Source organism: Triticum dicoccoides, chromosome 6B (assembly GCF_002162155.2).
Source record: "Triticum dicoccoides isolate Atlit2015 ecotype Zavitan chromosome 6B, WEW_v2.0, whole genome shotgun sequence".
NCBI lineage: Eukaryota > Viridiplantae > Streptophyta > Magnoliopsida > Poales > Poaceae > Triticum > Triticum dicoccoides.
In genome coordinates, this window is record NC_041391.1 from 610,244,835 (window position 1) to 610,268,069 (window position 23,235).

Consider the following 23,235-nt stretch of genomic DNA (forward strand, 5'->3'; position numbering starts at 1 on the left):
TATTATTCATGCTAGAATTGTATTAACCGGAAACATAATACATGTGTGAATATATAGACAAACAGAGTGTCACTAGTATGCCTCTACTTGACTAGCTTGTTAATCAAAGATGGTTATGTTTCCTAACCATGGACAAAGAGTTGTTATTTGATTAACGGGATCACATCATTAGTTGAATGATCTGATTGACATGACCCATTTCGTTAGCTTAGCACCCGATCGTTTAGTATGTTGCTATTGCTTTCTTCATGACTTATACATGTTCCTATGACTATGAGATTATGCAACTCTCGTTTACCGGAGGAACACTTTGTGTGCTACCAAACATCACAATGTAACTGGGTGATTATAAAGGTGCTCTACAGGTGTCTCCAAAGGTACTTGTTGGGTTGGCGTATTTCGAGATTAGGATTTGTCACTCCGAATGTCGGAGAGGTATCTCTGGGCCCTCTCGGTAATGCACATCACTTAAGCCTTGCAAGCATTGTAACTAATGAGTTAGTTGCAAGATGATGTATTACGGAACGAGTAAAGAGACTTGCCGGTAACGAGATTGAACTAGGTATTGGATACCGACGATCGAATCTCGGGCAAGTAACATACCAATGACAAAGGGAACAACGTATGTTGTTATGCGGTCTGACCGATAAAGATCTTCGTAGAATATGTAGGAACCAATATGGGCATCCAGGTCCCGCTATTGGTTATTGGCCGGAGACGTGTCTCGGTCATGTCTACATTGTTCTCGAAGCGTAGGGTCCGCACGCTTAAGGTTTCGATGACAGTTATATTATGAGTTTATGAGTTCTGATGTACCGAAGGAGTTCGGAGTCCCGGATGAGATCGGGGACATAACGAGGAGTCTCGAAATGGTCGAGACGTAAAGATCGATATATTGGACGACTATATTCGGAGTTCGGAAAGGTTCCGAGTGATTCGGGTATTTTTCGGAGTACCGGAGAGTTACAGGAATTCACCGGGGAGAAGTATTGGGCCTTATTGGGCCCTGCGGGAAAGAGAGAGAGGCTGCCTAGGGCAGGCCGCGCGCCCCTCCATGGCCTAGTCCGAATTGGATTAGGGGGAGGGGCTGCACCCCCTCCTTCCTTCCCTTCTCTCTTCCCCTTCCTTGTCTCCTACTCCTAATACATGGAAGGACTCCTAGTTGGACTAGGAAAGGGGGAATCCTACTCCCGGTGGGAGTAGGACTCCCCTAGGGCGCGCCATAATAGAGGGCCGGCCCTCCCCTCCTCCACTCCTTTATATACGGGGGTAGGGAGCACCCCATGGACACACAAGTTGATCATTGAGATCGTTCCTTAGCCGTGTGCGGTGCCTCCCTCCACGATATTACACCTCGGTCATATTGTAGCGGTGCTTAGGCGAAGCCCTGCAACAGAGAACATCAAGATCGTCACCACGCCGTCGTGCTGACGAAACTCCTCCCCGTGCCTCTGCTGGATCGGAGTTCGGGGTGCGTCATCGAGCTGTACGTGTGTCAAGAACTCGGAGGTGCCGGAGTAACGGTGCTTGGATCGGTTGGACCGGGAGGACGTACAACTACTTCCTCTACGTTGCGTCAACGCTTCCGCTTCGGTCTACGAGGGTACGTAGACAACACTCTCCCCTCTCGTTGCTATATCATCACCATGATCTTGCATGTGCGTAGGAAATTTTTTGAAATTACTACGTTTCCCAACAGGTGGTACTTGGCAGCATGGCGCTGAGGTGAATCAGTGGCGATCGCGACGTGCTCAGCTGTTTGCGCGCAGGGAGGAGGTGCCGTTGGGCGCCGTGGTGTCGTCGATGATAGCTAGACCGAGCAAGGTTGATGCATCAATTCTAAAGATGGAGCGGTGGCAGTTGCCGGCGGCGGCCTCTGAGAGCACGCCGGACCAGTGTGTGCCTCAGACCCGGCAAGTGGCTAAGTTGGGGTCTCACGTCTTAGATGTTAGGCTTGGCTGCGATGTCCGTTTGGTATTAGGCCCACGCTATCTGCGCCCCTTCATCAACTGGATAGGTGTAGCGATATTTGTTGCTTAGACGGTGGCTTTAGCCTTACTGTTGTATGACTTTGTAAGGTCTTGTGAGAATAATTAATAAAATGGTCGTATGCATCGCCCAGATGCAGAAGCCGAGGGTAATCCTTCTTTTCTAAAAAAAAAGTAGCCGTTTGTACTAAAATAGAAAAAGGAGTGAACATAACAAATACCAAAATTATATAATCTAAAAAGATACCAAGCAGCAAACCTGAGGTGTCAATGCAAAGAGCAGCAGGTTGACCAACAACTGGACCATCAAATGGAGCCGAAGACTCTCCTAAAAAAGGGGGGAACCATGAGTGCAGGCTCGTTTTGAAAAACCAAAATGAATTTGTACAGCGTGTTTTTTCTTGAATTTATGATTTCTTTTCTAAATAGTCACAGTGGTGTACAGAAAAAGACAGAAACCTATTCCTAAAATGAGCCGTCTTGTTGTTGGGCCGATTTTTTTCCGTACAGTCTACAAATCACAAAAAAATTCAAATGATTCTTCACACGTGCATGCGGAAAATGTATAAGTTTCCACGGATGTTCTTTCGATTTTTTTGAAACTTTGGATATAGCTTTGCTCTTTTTTAAATACCGAGCTCGCCAGAGCTCGGGCGCTATTGACACTTTCCCAAGAATCATACATTGTATGCAAAAAAACAAAGAAAAAGGAACTGCATGGGGGCATGCACGTAGTCACAACTCACAAAGGCAAGACGCAATAATGCATGGGACATGCATGTAGCCCCGTCGGCAGCCCCGGCATGCACCATGAACATATATTGCCCTCTTAGATAAAAGATGGCAAACAATTTAACATATTTTATCTGTAACAATTTTTCACAAAAAATAAAACGTATAGATAAGCAGTACCAGAGAACTCAGCCGAAGAGCTGGGCAAGGAAACAGCAGAGTCCACACCACGTGAAGAACCAAGACCACATAAAGAATCGGCTACAATAGGGGAAGAAACAAATAACTAATTACATAAAATAAATAAATGAAAGACTGAGACAACCCAATCCGAACCAAGCAAGGAAAGAACCCACGCATACTCACCAACAGCGCCATCAACAGGACGCTTTCCCAGTCGGATCTCTTTGCGCCGCCGACGCAAATCAGCGGCAGATGAACTCTAACCTCAAACCCCTACACGGAACATCCAGGCAAATACCTTAATTACTTGACGTGACTAACCAGAAGATGCAGACCCAACGACATGATGAATAGCTGGACGGCCTCACGTAGTAAATCATCATCGGACAGACGACCACCCACAGGAGGTCCCGAAATGGACGCACCACGGCCTCGCCGATCATTACGCCCAACAACTATCCCATGGATCCCACGTGGACAACCCGGACGACGGAGACGCAGACCGGTACGCCCAATAACTGCGCCGCGAATTCCAGGAGGACGACCCGGACTGCGGAGGCCACTTCGGCAAGGCCTACCACGATCCATCTATGTGAATGGAGACCACGACGTGCAAGGCTGGGAGAAGCAACACGGTCGAACACCTATTTATAGAGTGACCAGAGTACGAATGACACAGAACTAAACAGCGACATCCAGAAAATACGGCAACAGCGGCACCGCCCGAGAATTGTGGAAACTGCACACGTGCCAGCCTAGAAGTATCAATCTGAACAAATTGACAACGTGCCGGCACGGTAAAATAACACATACACAACCAAACCGACATGCACACACGCAGCACAGCATCAGGAAACGTCCACATAAGCAACCGGCGACACGTGCGGAAGACATGCATGCTACCCCACATATCATACACTGCCCCAACGATCCATCAGTACATGCATATAGTCAACAAATCACCCCGGCGAACCGCGGCAAATTTGACCATTTTGACCTATGGACAAAATCAATTCACGGAATGAACTGACCGTGAAACTATTTCACAGCCCTAACCTTTTTGTGTAGCGCCCGCCACGACGGCGGCACACCATACTGTGCAGCGCCTAGCGCGGGGGCGTTGCACACCAGTCCACCGTGGCAGCCCCTGGGCCCGCACCCAGCAGTGCAACGCCTCCGTGCTAGGCGCCACACACATGTAATGTGCAGCGCCTAGCGCTCGGGCGCTGCACTGTGACTTAGATGCAGCCGCGCGCACTAGCCGTCCCCAACCCACCCCATTATCAGTTACAGAACAGCGGCGGCGACGGCCCTCTCCTCTCCCCTCTCAATCCCCTCTCCAAAATCCTTCAGATCTGACGATTTGGCCCGTGGATTCCTTCACCAACCATCCTAGAAGGTACTTTTCTCCGATCCCCTTCTTTCTATCCATAGAATGTATGCTATTTCGGAGATTTGAGGAACCCTTGTTTGAATATTGCATGTATTAGATTTGGGGAACTTTTGTTTGAATCTTGCATGTATTAGATTTGGGGAACCCTTGTTAGATTAGAATGTGGTTTGGATACATAGGTTGACATGTTATTTATATAGTTTGGATACATAGGTTGACATTTTATTTATATGGAAAAGATATTTGTATTGAATCTTGCATGAAGTAGGCTTAGTTTAGTTTATTGAAATCACATTTGTATTGGCAAGAATGGTTTGGATACATATGCTTTGAAATTTGCATGTAGTAGATGTACTTTAGTTTTTTATTCAAAAGATAATCGTGTTGACAAGAAAGTTATCTTGCAAATTGCTAGGATGGTTTGGCTTCTCAATGATCATTGGGATCTACAACACCGGTTGTACGCTATGTCAGTGAAGCAGCAGGTAATAATGAAAGTTGCCGGTGTTATGAATTTCGTGTTTTTTTTTCAAACACATACCCCCCATATGTAATGATTTGTTTGTTTGCTTGTAGGAGCTTGCACCTCTCAAGCTTCGGGCTCACGGGGTCAACCTTGGGTGGATGTGCTATGATGAGTGGTACACGCCGTATGTTAGGGAGACAGGACTTCTTCCTTTCATTCAGTTGGTCAGCAGGTCGACGCCACCCAACAATGCTCCACCACTCACCGCGCTTATTGATCATTGGAGGCCGGAGACACACACTTTCCATCTTCGGACCGGGGAGATGACCTTGACGCTCCAGGATATAGCTATGATCACCGGTCTTCCTATCGATGGGAAACCTCTATGTATGAGCACCGATTCTGATGGGTGGCGCGAGCAAATGCTTGCCCTTATCGGTATGGTTCCTCTGGAGCCGCGGGAACCAGAAGTAGAAGGCAAGAAGAAGGAAAGAGTCGCAACCGGTGCTACTTTCACGTGGATTGTATCGAACTTCAGTAATTGCCCTGAGGATGCTAATGAGGACACGGTGAAGACATATGCTCGTGTCTACATGTGGTACGTGATATCCAGGAGTATGTTTGCTGATGGCACAGGCAAGAATGCTCCATGGATGTGGCTCAAGGCGTTGACCGTCTTCAATAGCAAATGGAGTTGGGGTTCGGTGACACTGGCTTACTTGTATAGACAGGTATGAAGTTGTTTCTGTTTCAATTCATTGGTACATTATGAATGCGATCTTGCTGTTAATTAAACCATGTTCTCTTTTATGTGCAGTTGGACGAAGCCTGTTGTAGGCTATCTGGAGGTATTGGTGGTTGTTTGCTCGCACTTTCCATATGGAGCTGGGAGCGTTTGCCGGTTGGATGACCGAAGACCGTGAAGTTCGAGGATTGGGACGAGAAAGACGACCCACTACGGCTCCCCACTTGCGCTTACAAGTGGGATGTGTTAAATGAGATGACGGATAATCCCTCGGTCATGTACAAGCTGTACAGGAGCGAGATGGACGCGATCACGCCTGAGCAGGTGAATTGACATTGCATAAGTTATTATCATGCTTCCATCGTAACTCGATATCAATTTTTCATTCTATCCAATTTTGTAGGTTGAATGGGAACCTTATGGAAAAGGAGAGAGTTTTGGGAACCCTATAGAGTTCACGCTGAATCCGATGTGCACTAGGGATAGGGATCTCTGGCATATGCGGTGTCCACTCATATGCAACTGGGCGGTTGAGCTTCACATGCCACATCGGGTGTACCGTCAGTTTGGTTTGTTCATGCCACACCCGCCGGAGTTTGAGGACACGGATATAGTGCTACACGCGTAAGATATAATCAACCTTGAGCAATTAGCAACTTCTCGGCGGTTTCGATGATGCTAAGCATGAATGCGATGTTTCTAACTTGCAGGTTGGATAGGAAAAAACAACGGAAGATCAAGGATTGGGCCAAGCATCACAACAAGTATGTCATATAGTGGGCGCTTGCTTTGGAGGAAGCTAGGGCTGGAAAACGAGCCAAGCTTCGTGAGCACTGCCCGATTGCGTTCAACAACTATCTCACATGGTTTCTAGGCATCACTCGTGTGGAGGTATGCAAGCCGGCGTATGATGATAAGATTTTGGAAGAACCCACCGTCTTTGATGAGGTAGCCCAGCACCAGTACAACGCATTAGTCAGGAAAGGCAACTCCGTGATCCCTGCGGGGCCAATGATGAACTTTGTGGTATGTGCCCTTTTTGCTTTTCAATTCGCAATATTCACATCTTCACTTGCCTAACACATTAATACCTTTTCTGTTCATAGCGTGCCCAGATCAAGAAAGCAGCTGATGAGACCGACACTATTCTGGAAACAACCCCGGCTGGCAAAAGCGATGGGGAAGGTGCACTTCGAGCATTCATTAAGGTTCACATCTCCTTCAAACTAGCACTTAACATGTGTTGCTACGTTCGATGTCTCATTCACTTGTTCATGTTGCAGCGCCAGGGCCAAAAGTTAAGGTGGCTTTCAAACCTTTTCGGTTGTCGTGACCCCGAGTATGTATCACCAGAATGTTCTAGGTCGGCGACACCATCAGATCCACCATGGCCCCATCCGTCCATGTCTCCTCTAAGACGCTTTGTCTTACGTCTACCCCGTTTAACAACCTTCAACTCCGGATCCGGCCATAGTTGAACTCCATGATACTCCGGCCATTGCGATTGGTCAAAGTACGGGTGAAAGCGGGGAGCCCATGTTTTCTTGACCGTCATGATTGAGAACTCGGACTCCCTCATGGTGCGTGGGTGATTGATGTCCACATTCCGAACGCGACCGGCGGTATACAAGTGTGAGCATGGGAGATGAAGCAACAACGGCCTCCCGCAAGTGCAATCACATTGTGTTAACGACACCTTGAAAGACCGACCTCCATGTTGCCGGCCATCGTTTGTGGTTCCTCCTGGCTCTTTCACTTCGTACTTCCACTCTTCGTTGTCATATAATATAGCTTCTTCTGAGTCCGCCTTCCGTGATTGAAATACCAACCTTTCATCAACTTTGGGTGGGAACTTGTACTTGTACTTCCGTGGGTTCTCACCCGCTATTTGTGCATCGGTTTCCATCGAGTACTTTACAAAGTACGCATTCATCTTGTCAAATGTGTATTAAACTATTGCCGTCACGGGTAATCCACGTGCACCTTTGAGCACCATATTTAAGCATTCCGCCATATTGCTTGTCATTTGACCGTATCTCCGGCCATCTTCATCAAAGGCACGTGCCCACTTGTTCCGGTATTGAATGTGCCTATTGAGAAAGTCTTGACCCCCGGCATCAAGTTTTTTGTGTGCGAGCAATTTGTGGTACAAACTGGCGAAGCGCTCCTCGGAGAAAGCAAGACAACAATCTTGAAAATCATCGGCCAACTTCTTAAGGCCACATGCCCTATAGAAGTTCGAACAAAAGTGCCTCATGCACCATCGATGGTGCAACGGAGCATGCCCGGGAATGTCAATCTCCGCCGCGTTAAGAATTCCTTGATGCCGATCCGATATGACACAAATTTCCCTTTGAGCGGGTAACACCTTCGCCTCAAAAGATGCAGAAACCACTCCCTGTTGTCATTGTTTTCCACCTCAACCAAAGCAAATGCCAATGGCAACACCCGGTTATTGGCATCACTTGCTATCGCAACCAACAAGGTGCCCTTGTATTGTCCGGTCAAGAACGTGCCATCAATTGCGATGACCGGCCTACAATGTTCGAAAGCCCTCACACATTGCTCGAACGCCCAAAAAGCACGGCCAAATACTCTAACTTTCCTTCCTTCATGAACCGTTGTTTGGTGCCCATGAGGCTCGACCACATGAACCATGCCCGGGTTTGTCGCGGCCATGGCTAACAACAACCTAGGGATTCGGTTGTATGCTTCCTCCCAAGTACCATACAACATCTTAAATGCGGCTTGCTTCGCCTTCCATGCCTTGCCGTACTTCACCTTGTAGTGAAAGATGGCTTTCACAAGGTAAATGACATGTTGGACGCTCATTGTTGGAAGTGTGGATATTGAGTTGGAGAGCCTGTAAGCGATGAACTCGGACGTGAGTTGTTTGTGGTTTTGGGACACAATCTTGCCATCCACCCTTTTGCCTTGGCACATGTGAGTTGGCACACAACTCACTACATGCCAAGTGGGACCTCCTTTCCATGGTCTTGCACGCACAATCCATGGACATATTTCATCTTCACATGCACATGCAACTATGTAGCGCACTTCGACGTCCGAGTGCACCACCTTATGTGGACGATAATGCGTAACCGAGTAGTTGTCGAGCCACATCTTCAATTCCAAGAAGGTGTCGAACTTAGAACCTTTAGCAATGCGGTTCTTGTCGTCTCCCAAATCACGATAAGAGCTTGGCCTAACCCCAAGAGGTACACATTGGCCACCATCTACCACGGCTTCATCCGCGAGACTAACATCCTTGAACAATGTAGTTCGATGATCCCGACCAAATACCTTCTCGAAAGCTTCGGCCTCCTTCACCGTGAACCCCTCCGCATCAACTTGTTCATCGGGACCATCGTCATCCGAGTCCGATGCATATGCACGGGAAAAAGGGATGGAAGGGTCCATTGTCTCTTGCAAGTGATATTTGTCGAGATCACCCACATTGTTGTCATGGAGATCAACTTCATTGTCATCGTCCGCATACTCATCATTGTCCTCTTGCAAAGCTTCATCTTGGTTGTTTGTAAACGGGCTCAATGTTGGCCTCACTTCTTGGGTCAAAAGAGGTTCAACAATTTCATCTCGCTTCAAGGGTGTGGGGCTACTAGCAACCAAAGGGGAGGGGTTCCGGTTCAAGTCCAAATGCAAACTTGAATCAATCTTCTTCGTTGCAAATAACTCAAGAGCCTTGTCTAGTGATTCGGCCACCGTCTCCTTGTATGCAACCCAACGTTGCTCTGAGTTTACACGCATTGTCTTCCAATGGATGTGCATTCCAAAACCAACATTATGCCTTCCCTCCAACTCTATGATATCACTAGGGTCCGTCCAATTCAAATCTTCCCTAACTTGTTGCAAGAGCTCCGCATAGCTAGGACTACTATCAAACACCATGTCAACCTCATCCGGGTCCGGTTCTACATTGCCTTTCAAAAAGGCGTCCTCGTCCCCATGATGAACAAACACACATGTTCTTCCCATCCCTATAAGCATTCCAATAACACAAGGTAACATTGCTTCCATGAGTACTAATAGAAGGATTAACACGGAATAGAAACCCTAATATATATATCAAACAACAACCCTAACCCTAACCCTAACCATAACCATAACCATAACCCTAGCCCTAAACCTAACCCTAGCACCAACATAAGAACACCCATAAGAATAACCCTAGCATACTAACAAAGCCTAACCATAGAAATTGGCAAACAAACACCTCACATTTCCATGCAAATCTCTAGATCCAAACAAAACTAGGGTTTCCCCAAACAAGCAATAAATGAGCAATGGGAAATTTACTTAGATCAAAACAAGGGGAATGGAGAATATTACCTTGAGGGAGGGTTAGACTTCGAAATCCACGGACAAATTCTTCAAATTTGCAAGATTTGGGAGAGGATTTGAGAGGGGGAGAGAGGGGGAGAGGGGGCAAAGCTCGGGGAGGAGAGTGGGAGAGTGTGTGGTGTGGGGGTGGGGAAGGGGGGGGGCAGCCGAGTGGCTGGATAAGTCACAGTGCAGCGCCTACGCGCTAGGCGCTGCACTTTACAAGTGTGGCGCCTACGGGCTAGGCGCTGCACATTACATGTGTGGCGCCTAGCACGGAGGCGTTGCACTGCTGGGTGCGGGCCCAGGGGCTGCCACGGTGGACTGGTGTGCAACGCCCCTGTGCTAGGCGCTGCACAGTAGAGTGTGGCGCCGTCGTGGCGGGCGCTACACAAAAAGGTTAGGACTGTGAAATAATTTTACGGTCAGTTCATTCCGTGAATTGATTTCGTCCATAGGTCAAAATGGTCAAATTTGCCGCGAACCGCGTGCATGCAGGCAAGAATACAGCGGTGTTCAACCGACAGGACCCACGTTTGACCAGGAATTAAATCGCAGAACAACGCAGCGTGCACGGTGCACCCCAGAAGTTTACCCATCCAGGTCCCAACGAAATAGCACGTGTCATCACCCTATTTATCAGTTCAAACTGCCAAAAAAATTCAAACAACCCAGAAAATTTAAACGTGTCTAGATTTAGTATATGTAGTATTTGGATTCTTCAACCCACCCTGTTTCGTAGAGCGATTCCGGCGCCGTTGCTCTTTTTTTTGTCGATCTATTGTATTTGGATAGTCCAATTCACCCTGCTTCGAAGAGCGATTCTTCGTGTTGATCCGATCCACTAGTTGCGTGATCAGATCGATCAGTGTTAGTTGAATTTTGTTCCTTGCTGTTCAGGCTGGCTTGTAAAGTTGCAATTATAGATCGATGACGAAAAGCAAGCGCAACAACGCCCTCACAAAAGAGCAACTAGGCCAAGTGAGTCCATGGTGTTTCCCTTTTCCTGCAAGTACACATTCATAATAATAAAACTGACGGTTCTGTTAGCTGCATATATACCAAATACAGTATGATTTTGTTTCAATTAACTAGCTTTGGATGGTATGTCTTTATTACCAGACGCCTTGAGTGAACTCAGCGAGCAAGTAGTTTCAAGATTGCGCAGGACTGTCGTGTCGCTCGCTTCATACGATGGTTGGTGATCATACTTACACCATTAATACTTTCTCATATATTGCCTGTTTTTTAAATGACCAGTTATTTAGTCTGCACGAGTGACTTTCTCTCTGTATATGTAGGTGATACAAAGTTACGTGAATGCACAGGCATATGCATTGAAACCCCCTGTTCCGTTTCCGAAGCTACGATCCTGACATCGGCACCGTTGGTTCCACCACCTACTTGGCCTGCAAGTTTGAAGGTGACTTTTTCTCTACTCCTCTCCTGGATTATCAATTATGCATGTTAGTAATATATACATGCTGCGCCTGTGCTCATTTCAGATTAAAGTGCGCCTTCCTAATGATAGGATTGTCACTGGGCGGATACGTGCTTCATGTCTGATTCTTGCATTGTCATCATCAAGAACGTGTCTGAATTTGATGCCGCAAGTCTTGATGGTGACATGCAGTTTGAGCCTCATACGAAGGTAGCAGCTGTATCTCGCTGTTTCAGTTCAGGATTTTTAACGGCCACCAGTGGGGTTGATCTTGCCCCTCTAAACCCTCTGACCAGTGAGACAATCGTAAGCATGTGCCGGGTCCACAAGGTGAGCTGCTTTTGTATAGTTCAAGTAAATAGCTGTATGATGGTGTCAGTGGCTTAATACTCCGTAGTACATTCTATCACTGACTCACTGTATCCTTAGTTTCAGGTATTATGAATTGCATTTTTTCTGTGTAATTTCATTGTCACTTTTGCGCTAGGCGGGGATTGGAGGCCCCCTTGTTGATTTTGATGGCAACTTTGTTGGGATGAACTCCTCTGGTACCAAAATGAAAAGGACTGCCTGCGTGCGAAGGAATCGAATTCTTCGATTCTTGGTGTTTCACCGGCTGGTCAGGTATGTACACTTTCAGTATTAATGAACTGCCCTTTTATCTTTGGCTTACCCATGCGTCTCTCTTACTACATCTTATTCTACAAACAAATGCCTCCTATTTTTATTTCAGTTTGTGTGCAAGGTGTGTATCATTCTCAATGCCAGTCAGCAGCTTCTTTACAAGTTTATACCAAAAACTGTCCCATTAGCTATTTTTTGTACTCATGTGTTTTTTCTCTTAAATTGTTTAGATCTGCACTGTACTAGATTAACGTTGTTATTTCAGTGCCAGCGCTAATACATATGTCTGCTACACTCGAACTTACATTTAAGAAGAAGAGCCATGGGGAAATTGTTTAAGATTTTCTTAAATTTCTATGCTGTGAAATATCGGTAACAATTTAGTTCCCTTCTTGTTCTATGTTCCCCTTGTTTAATATCACATCTCGTCCATGTGTTCTGCAATATGTCTTGCCTTTTTGGATTTATCACGGGGAGTTTTGTACGTTGCGCTGCAGTGTTAAGAGTTAAGGACCAAGGGGTTGATGATGTTACAAGAGCAACAATCAACAGTGAGATGAAAGCAATTATGCCAAGTGAGTCCACATTTGCTTCCCTTTTCCTGATTATTCATAATTGACCGTTCTATTAACTGCATCACACACGATTTTATCTCAATTAACTAGGTTTGGATGCTACCTCCATAGCGAAATTGAGTGAATCCAGAGATGGCGCCTTGAGTGAGCAAGTACTTTCCAGATTAAGTATGAGTGTTGTAGCGCTGGCCTCATTCCATGGTTGGTGATTATATATACTGCTAATAATTCCTCATTTTACCTTTTTTTTATCAGCTAGTATTCAATTTGCACGTATGACTCTCTCCCTCTCCAGGTGATACCAAGTTAGGCGAATGCACAGGCATATGCAACAAAAGCTCATGTCCAGATGCTACAAGTTTCCTTACATCGATAAATTTGATTCCACTTACTTGGCATGCATGCAAGCAAGATCACTAAACATTTGACGGTAACTTCTTCTCTACTCCTTTCCTGTAATATATATACTGCACTTGTAATCATTAATTCGGTAGAGCCATTACCTTGTGCTCATTTCAGATTATAGTACGCCTTCCAAATGATCAGATTGTCACTGGGTGGGATAGCTGATCCTGAGATATATGTTGATTTTTTTCATCATCAACGTCGTTGTTGTTAATGCCGCACATGTAAGTCTTGATCATGAGATGCAGTTTGAGCCTTATAGGAAGGTAGCGGTTGTATGTCGCAATTTCAATTTAGGACTATTAACGGACACAAGCGGAGTAGGTCTTGCTTCTCCAAGCGCTCGAACTGATGAGACCATGTTTAGCACATGCCAGATCCACAAGGTGAGCTAGCTGCTTTAGTTTGTACAGTTCAAATAAATAACTATATGATGGCATGAATTGCTTAATCTATATTCTATCGTGGTATGCAATGATGCGTATTCTTAGTTTCAGGCATTGTAACTTTCATTTTTCATGCATAACTTCATCCTCACTTTTGTGCTAGGTGTCGGTTGCAGGCCCCCTTGATGATTTTGATGGCAACTTCGTTGGAATGAACTGCTCTTGTACCAAAGAAAGAAAGGCCCGCTATGTACGGAGGTCTGCAATTCTTCGATTCTTGGGGGCATGGGATGGTCAGGTATGCACACTTTAAGTATTGATGAACCACACACTCTGTTTGGCTTACCATGCTTCTCTCTTACGGCATCATATACATCTCCCTCCCCTATTTGGCTATTTCTGTTGAAGTTTGTGTAGGGTGTATCATTCTGAAAGCCTAACAGAAGCTTCTGTGGTTTATGAATTTGTCCCAAAAACTGTCCCATTGCACTCCACTAGGTCAAAGCTTGTCATTTCAATCCTGGAGCTAAAACATGTTTCTGCTACACTCTAAACTTACATTTAAGAAGACCCGTGGAGAAATTGTTTTGGATTTTCTCAAATTTATCTGCTATGAAACATCTGCAACTATTTTTCTCCCTTGTTTAATAGCTCATTTTGTGTATGGTTTGCGATATCTTGTCCTTTTGGATTTATCACGGTGAGTTTTCTACATTGTGCTGCAGTGTTAAGGAAGTGGTTGATGATGCTACAAGAGCATTCCTCAAAATTCTGCAGTGTTAAGGAAGTGGTTGATGATGCTACAAGAGCATTCCATAAGTGGCTCTCATAATAGATTCATATGGCAATTTAATTTTCTTCCTAGGAAAGTGTTCCATGCCTTCCCTTAACGGAAATCAGAATCTAATGTTTCCTTCTTTCATATCAATAATTGCACCAATCGTTCTAAGGAAAGGTTTACCAAGAATATTAGGACATGTAGGATTGCAATCTATATAAGAACAATGAAATCTACGGGCACATAATTCCTATTTGCAAAGAACATCATTAATCCTTCCCATAGGCTTCTTAATAGTGGAATCCGCAAGATGCAAATTTAAAGAACAATCATCAAAAGCACGGAAACCTAACACATCACACGATGTTTTTAGAATCGTGGAAACACTAGCACCCGAATCACAGAAAGCATGACATTCATAATCTTTAATCTTAATCTTAATAGTAGGTTCCCACTCATCATAAAGTTTTCTAGGGATAGAAACTTCTAATTCAAGCTTTTCTTCAAAAGATTGCATCATAGCATCAATGATATGTTTAGTAAAAGCTTTGTTTTGATTATAAGCATGAGGAGAATTCAACACAGATTGCAACAAGGAAATACAATCTATTAAAGAACAATTATCATAATTAAATTCCTTGAAATCAAAAAGAGTGGGTTCATTGCTGCTTAAACTCCTGACCTCTCCAATCCCACTTTTATCAATTTTTGCATCTAAATCTAAAAACTTCGAATCATTGGGACGCCTTTTAACAAAAGTTGACTCATCTCTGGTCCCATCTTTATCAAGATTAATATTGGAAAACAAAGATTCAATAGGAGTCACATCAATCACTTTTATATCTTCATCATTATCATCACGAAAACTAGAAGACCACGCTTTTACAAACCAATCTTTTTTAGCACGCATCTTAGTGGTTCTTTCTTTGCACTCATCAATGGAAATTCTCATGGCTTTGAGAGACTCATTGATATCATGCTTAGGTGCGATAGATCTAAGTTTCAAAGAATCAAGAGAAATTATATCCACGTTCCTAGCCAAATCATCAATCTTGAGAATTTTTTCTTCAATCAAAGCATTAAAATTCTTTTGCGAACTCATAAATTCTTTAACACTATTCTCAAAATCAGAGCGGATCTTATTAAAATTTTCATAAGAATTGTTGTAGGAATTACCATAATTATTAGAGGAATTACTAGGAAAATTGTCTCTATACGCATTGTTACCAAAATTGTTCCTACCAACAAAATTCACATCCATAGATTCATCGTTATTCTCAATCAAAGTGGACAAAGGCATATCATTAGGATCAGAAGAAGCACTATTATTAGCAAATAATTTCATAAGTTCATCCATCTTTCCACTCAAAACATTAATCTCTTCAATCGCATGATTTCTTTTACTAGTGGATCTTTCGGTGTGCCATTGAGAATAATTAACCATGATATTATCTACGATCTTAGTAGGCTCTACTAAAGTAATTTCCATAAAAGTGCCCCCCCGCGCGGCCGAATCTAAAAGATTTCTAGAAGCAAAATTCAATCCGGCATAATTTTTTTGTATAATCATCCACAAATTAAAACCACGTGTAGGGCAATTTTATATCATCAATTTCATCCTCTCCAAAAATTGTACAACATGTTCATGATCAAGTTGCTTAAAATTCATAATATCGTTCCTAAGGGAGATGATCTTAGCGGGAGGAAAATACTTAGCATCTTTACATTTATTCCACGAATCAATACTATTTTTAGGCAAACATGAAAACCAAGTTTTAGCACGATCTCTAAGCAAAAACAAAAATAGCTTCAATTTAACAATATAATTATCCACATCTTTCTTCCTTTGCATATCACACAAATCAACGAAATTGTTTAGATGGGATGCAGCATCTTCACTAGGAAGGCCAGAAAATTGATCTTTCATAACAAGATTCAGCAAAGCGGCATTAATTTCACAAGATTCAGCATTAGTAGTGGGAGCAATCCGAGTGCTAATAAAATCATAGTTATTGGTGTTGGAAAATTCACACAATTTAGTATTATATTGAGCCATCGTGACAAAGCAAGCAATCCAACACACGAGCATACAAAAATCAAGCAAAGAAGACGAATGGAAGAGAGGCGAAGAATAGGCAAATCTTTTCGAAAATCATTTTAGAGGTGGGGGAGAGGAAAACGAGAGGCGAATGACAAATAATGTAATGCAAGAGATGAGAGTTTATGATGGATACTTGGTATGTCTTGACTTGACGTAGATCTCCTCGGCAACGGCGCCAGAAATTTTTCCTGCTACTTCTTGAGCTTGCGTTGGTTTTTCCTTTGAAGAGGAAAGGGTGATGCAGCAAAGTAGAGTAAGTATTTCCCTCAGTTTGAGAACCAAGGTATCAATCCAGTAGGAGACAACACACAAGTCACCGAATACCTGCACAAACAATCAACAAACTTACACCCAACGCGATAAAGGGGTTGTCAATCCCTTCACGGTTATTTGCAAAAGTCAGATCTGATAGAGATAGATAAACGGTAAAGTAAATATTTTTGGTATTTTTGGTTTATAGATCGAAAAGTAAAGGATTTGTAAAATAGTAGATCAGAAACTAGTATGATGGAAAAGAGAACTAATATGATGAAAAAGATACCCGGGGGCCATAGGTTTCACTAGTGGCTTCTCTCAAGATAGAAAATATTATGGTGGGTGAACAAATTACTGCCGAGCAATTGATAGAAGAGAGCATAATTATGACGATATCTAAGGCAATGATCATGAACATAGGCATCACGTCCGTGTCAAGTAGACCAAAACGATTCTGCATCTACTACCAAGGTACCAGTCACCCATTTATTTTCCCCATCGTAGTATTTGTATTCCACTTCATCAAGCAAATCCCAAGGATATTGGCTGCAAATTACCTCCCCAAATTGTCCGAAACTACAATTACAAGCCATTGGCAATAGATAATCGAAACCTCCTTGAAATTTCTTCTTATTCTTTGCATTCAGCATGTACCGGTCCCTTCTAATGTGCACCAAGAAAGCAACCTGCAACTCCATCCTAACCGACGAAAAACAAAGATGCAATCAGCACACCATTAGCTAAACTACCCGAGCAAACCAAGTCGAATCGACTGTTGAAATGCACAACTAAGCTCAATCTAAACAGGAGGTGTGACTTAACCCTCGAGAACCCAGTCGTGGACGCGGCGGATCTCCGGCCCGATGCCTGCCTCGCCAAATACCCCGGGGTCGTCGCCGCTCGCCATTTCACGCTGGGGTTCACCCTCGTACTTCCTCTGTGTGCACCATCCCCCCTCTTATCAGTGCTCCGGCCGGGCGCATGGAAGGAGGACACGCCGTGGGTCGAGCAGGTGGCAGGCGCCCCACCCGTGGCGTCGCAGGAAGGTGGTGGGCGGAGCAGGTAGCGGTGGAGAAGGACGACCGCGACCGCGGCCGCGGCAGCGTAGGTGGTGGCGGCGGCGCAGGACGGTCGGCCGATGGACGGGACAGAGTGGCGTCGAGTGGCCCGATTAGAACCCTAGGATTGATTTGGGGATGTGATGACCCACAAGTGTAGGGGATCAATCGTAGTCCTTTCAATAAGTAAGAGTGTCGAACCCAACGAGGAGCAGAAGGAAATGATAAGCGGTTTTTAGTAAGGTTTTCTCTGCAAGCACTGAAATTGTAGGTGATAGATAGTTTTGTTAGAAGATAAATAGTAACGAGTAACAAGTAAATAAAGTAAATAAAGTGCAGCAAGGTGGCCCAATCCTTTATGTAGCAAAGGATAAGCCTGGACAATTTCTAATAATGAGAAAGGAGCTCCCGAGGACACATGGGAATTATCGACAAGCTAGTTTTCATCACGTTCATATGATTCGCATTCGGTACTTTGATAATTTTATATGTGGTGGACCGGTACTTGGGTACTGCCCTTGCTTGTACAAGCATCCCACTTATGATTAACCCCTATTGCAAGCGTCCGCAACTACAAAAGAAGTATTAAGGTAAACCTAACCACGTCATTAAACATATGGATCCATATCAGCCCCTAACAAAGCAACGCATAAACTATGGTTTAAGCTTCTGTCACTCTAGCAACCCATCATCTACTTATTACTTCCCCATGCCTTCCTATAGGCCCAAATAATGGTGAAGTGTCATGTAGTCGACGTTCACATAACACCACTAGAGGAAAAGACAACATACATCTCATCAAAATATCAAACGGATACCAAATTCACATGACAACTAATAGCAAGACTTCACCCATGTCGTCAGGAACAAACGTAACTACTCACAAAGCATATTCATGTTCATAATCAGAGGGGTAATAATATGCATAAAGGATCTGAACATATGATCTTCCACCAAGTAAACCAATTAGCATCAACTACAAGGAGTAATCAACACTACTAGCAACCCATAGGTACCAATTTGTGGTTTTGATACAAGATTGGATACAAGAGATGAACTAGAGTTTTGAGAGGAGATGGTGCTGGTGAAGATGTTGATGGAGATTGACCCCCTCCCGATGAGAGGATCGTTGGTGATGACGTTGGTGATGATTTCCCCCTCCCGGAGGGAAGTGTCCCCGGCAGAACAGCTCTGCCGGAGCCCTAGATTGATTCCGCCAAGGTTCCGCCTCGTGGCGGCGGAGTTTCGTCCCGTAAGCTTGCCCACGATTTTTTCCAGGGTAAAAGCGATGATATTGCAGAAGATGGACGCCGAAGTCCCACCAGGGGGCCCAGGAGATTAGGGGCGCGCCCTATAGGGGGGGGGGCGCCCTCCTATCTCTTGGACAGGGTGTAGGCCCCCAGGCGTATTTCTTTCACTCAAAAATTCTTATTAAATCCAAAAAGTTGTTTCGTGGAGTTTTAGGACTTTTGGAGCTGTGCAGAATAGGTTTCCAATGTTTGCTCCTTTTCCAGCCAGAATTCCAGCTGCCGGCATTCCCCCTCTTCATGGTAAACCTTGTAAAATAAGAGAGAATAGCCATAAGTATTGAGATATAAAGTGTAATAACAGCCCATAATGCAATAAATATTGATATAAAAGCAAGATGCAAAATGGACGTATCAACTCCCCCAAGCTTAGACCTCGCTTGTCCTCAAGCGGAAGCCGAGATCAAAAAATATGACCACATGTTTAGAGATAAAGGTGTCGATAAAAATAAAATACGGACTTGAGGGCATCATGATCATTCTTATAACAGCAACATATATAAATTTTATCATATGATTTCTTATGCTCAAGTAACAATCAATTCACAATGTCAAGTATGGTTCAAAAACTTCATTGGGAACTAACAAACTATAATCTCAGTCATTGAAGCAATTGCAATTTATCATAACATCAGAAAGAGTCAACAATAGAGCTTTTCAGCAAGTTCACATACTCAACTATCATGTAGTCTTCTATAATTGCTAACACTCACGCAATACTTGTGGTTATGGAGTTTCAGCCGGACACTGAGAAAAATAGGGGCTTATTGTGTTGCCTCCCAACGTATTCACCTTTAGGTGATGTCAACAATAATAGCCCATGCTAACTTACATCCAATTGGATATATATATCATGATCTTTCAAACACGAGGAGCTTGCCAAAGGATAAAATGAAAAAGGGAAAGGTGAGGATCACCTTGACTCAAGCATAAAGTAAAAACATAAAGTAAAAGATATGCCCTTCGCAGAGGGAAGCAGAGGTTGTCATGTGCGTTTAGGGTTGATGCACAAAATCTTAATGCAAAAGAACGTCACTTTATATTGCCCCTTGTATGTGGACCTTTATTATGCAGTCCGTCGCTTTTATTACTTCCACAACAAGTTTGTACAAAGCTTATTTTCTCTGCACTAATAAGTCATACATATTTAGATAGCAATTTTTTGCTTGCAACATGACAACTTACTTGAAGGATCTTACTCAATCCATAGGTAGGTATGGTGGACTCTCATGGAAAAACTGGGTTTAAGGATATTTGGAAGCACAAGTAGTATCTCTACTTGGTGCAAGGAATTTGGCTAGCATGAGGGGGAAAGGCAAGCTCAACATGTTTGGAAGGTCAATGACAATATACTTTAACTAAGATGTGCAAAAACATAAACCATTACGTTGTCTTCCTTGTCCAACGTCAACTCTTTTAGCATGTCATACTTAATGAGTGCTCCCAATTATAAAAGGTGTCCAAGATAATATATTTATATGTGAACCCCTCTTTCCTTATCACTTCCTATTAATTGCAACGATGACCAAAACTACGTTCATCAACTCTCAACAATTTTTATGCCTCATACTTTCTATATGTGAAGTTATCACTATCCATAAGATCAATATGAACTCTTTTATTCTTTCTACTTTCTCAAGATCATAGCAACATAGTAAAGCCCTTGATCAACACTAATATTTATTATAGATAGCTCACGGACTCGATTACAAAAAGAGATCACAAAGGAAAACTCAAACTACTTGAAATTGAAACTTGAATCTACTAGATCAAGATACTACTAAAAGGATCAAACTAAATAAAGCGGTAAAGATAAGAGTGTGATGGTGATACGATACCGGGGCACCTCCCCCAAGCTTGGCAGTTGCCAAGGGGAGTGCCCATACCCATGTGATTATGTCCTCGGAGGTGGTGATGGTGGAGTTGCTGCATTTTTCTTCTCTAGCTTGCGTCTGAGGCTAAACTTTTGCTCCCTCAGATCCTCATTCTCGAGCTCAAGTTTCATTAGCTTTTTGCATAATGCCGCCTTGCTGTCCTGCAAAAAAACATGGTGGGATAGATTGAACCTTAGGGAGGCTTGACTTCTTGAACTCCACATGCATATCGCCAGGTTGAGGTAGTGGATCGTCCTCTTCGTCGGAGCTTGTCTCCTCCTTCCCCTTTGGATCATAATCTTCTTCTTCCTCCGTGGTCCAGCCATAATGTTCCACATCCCCATATGCTTTTGGGTTTGCGATATAGTCAGCCATATAGCTCTCTCCCTCCGAATCTTGGGACGACATCTTGCTCCAAATCTGCTACAGGAACAGCTCGAAACGAAAACAGAGGATATTTGCATGATACGGTGGTCAAAACCTTCGGGAGTATATATAATGAATTTTTGCCGACCAAAATACGTAACGTGCAAGAAAACGGAGTCCGGGAGGCACACGAGGTGCCCACGAGATAGGGGGGCGCGCCCTCCACTCTCGTGGGGGCCTCGTGTCCCTTTTGGACTACTTCTTTCTTCCTAAAATTCCTAAATATTCCAAAACTGATAAAAATTGCCATTGGAGTTGTTTTGGAGTCGGTTTACTTACCGTACCACATACCTATACCTTTTCGGAGTTTGGAACATTCTAGAAAGTGTCCCTTATGTATTCCTCAGGGGTTACGGTTTCAATAATATTAGTTTCAACATTGATAGGATTACCTGAAATATAGTGTTTAATTCTTTGACCGTTTACCACCCTTGGACTTGTGCCTTCCAAGTTGTTGATTTTTATAGCACCAGAACGATAGACCTCCTCGATAACGTAGGGACCTTCCCATTTTGAGAGAAGTTTTCCTGCAAAAAATCTTAAACGAGAGTTGAATAATAACGCATAATCTTCTACGTTAAACTCATGCTTTTGTATCCTCTTATCATGCCAGCGTTTGACTTTTTCTTTGAATAGCTTGGCATTCTCATATGCTTGGGTTCTCCATTCATCAAGTGAGCTAATATCAAACAACCTCTTCTCACTGGCAAGTTTGAAATCATAATTGAGCTCTTTAATAGCCCAATATGCCTTATGTTCAAGTTCAAGAGGCAAATGACACGCTTTTCCATAAACCATCTTATAAGGAGACATACCCATAGGATTTTTGTATGCAGTTCTATAAGCCCATAATGCATCATCAATTTTTTTGGACCAATTCTTTCTAGATCTATTCACAGTCTTTTGCAAAATTAATTTAAGCTCTCTATTGCTCAACTCTACTTGACCACTAGACTGCGGATGATAAGGAGATGCGATTCTATGATTGACATCATACTTAGCAAGCATCTTACAGAAAGCACCATGAATAAAATGTGAACCACCATCTGTCATAAGATATCTAGGGACTCCAAACCTCGGAAAAATAACTTCTTTAAGCATTTTAATAGAAGTGTTATGATCATCACTACTAGTTTGAATAGCTTCTACCCACTTAGTAATGTAATCAACAGCAACTAAAATATGTGTATAACCATTAGAGGCAGAAAAAGGTCCCATATAATCAAAGCCCCAAACATCAAACGGTTCAATAACAAGAGAATAATTCATAGGCATTTCTTGACGTCTACTAATGTTACCTATTCCTTGACATTCATCACAAGATAAGACAAACTTACGAGCATCTTTGAAGAGAGTAGGCCAATAAAAACCAGATTGTAGTACCTTGTGTGAAGTTCTATCTCCAGCGTGGTGTCCTCCATAAGATTCAGAGTGACACTTATGTAGAATATGTTCCTATTCATGCTCAGGCACACAACGTCTAAGAACACCATCTACTCCTTCTTTATAAAGGTGTGGATCATCCCAGAAGTAATGTCTTAAATCATAAAAGAACTTTTGCTTTTGCTGGTATGTGAAACTAGGCGGTATATATTAGCAACAATGTAATTAGCATAATCAGCATACCAAGGAGCAGTACGAGAAGCACTGACGACCGCTAGTTGTTCATCAGGAAAGCTATCATTAATAGGAAGTGGATCATCAAGAACATTCTCTAACCTAGACAAGTTGTCTGCAACGGGGTTCTCAGCTCCCTTTCTATCAATAATATGCAAGTCAAATTCTTGGAGCAAGAGAACCCATCTATTGAGTCTAGCCTTAGCATCTTTCTTTTCCATAAGATATTTAATAGAAGCATGATCAGTGTGAATAGTAACTTTGGAATCAACAATATAAGGTCTAAACTTATCACATGCAAACACAACTGCTAAGAACTCTTTTTCAGTAGTAGCATAATTTCTCTGGGCAGTATCAAGAGTCTTACTAGCATACTTGATAACATTCAATTTCTTATCGACTCTTTGCCCTAGAACAACACCTACAACATAATCACTAGCATCGCACATAATTTCAAAAGGTAAATTCCAATCAGGCGGCTGAACAATAGGTGCAGTGAATAAAGCTTTCTTAAGTACTTCAAATGCTTCTACACAATCA

The 23,235-nt window shown here is 43.4% G+C and overlaps 1 pseudogene; it reads left to right on the plus strand.

Moving 5' to 3' along the window:
• The first annotated feature begins 4,763 nt into the window (after positions 1-4,763).
• On the plus strand, positions 4,764-13,711 carry LOC119321320 (annotated as a pseudogene).
• The last annotated feature ends 9,524 nt before the right edge of the window (positions 13,712-23,235 follow it).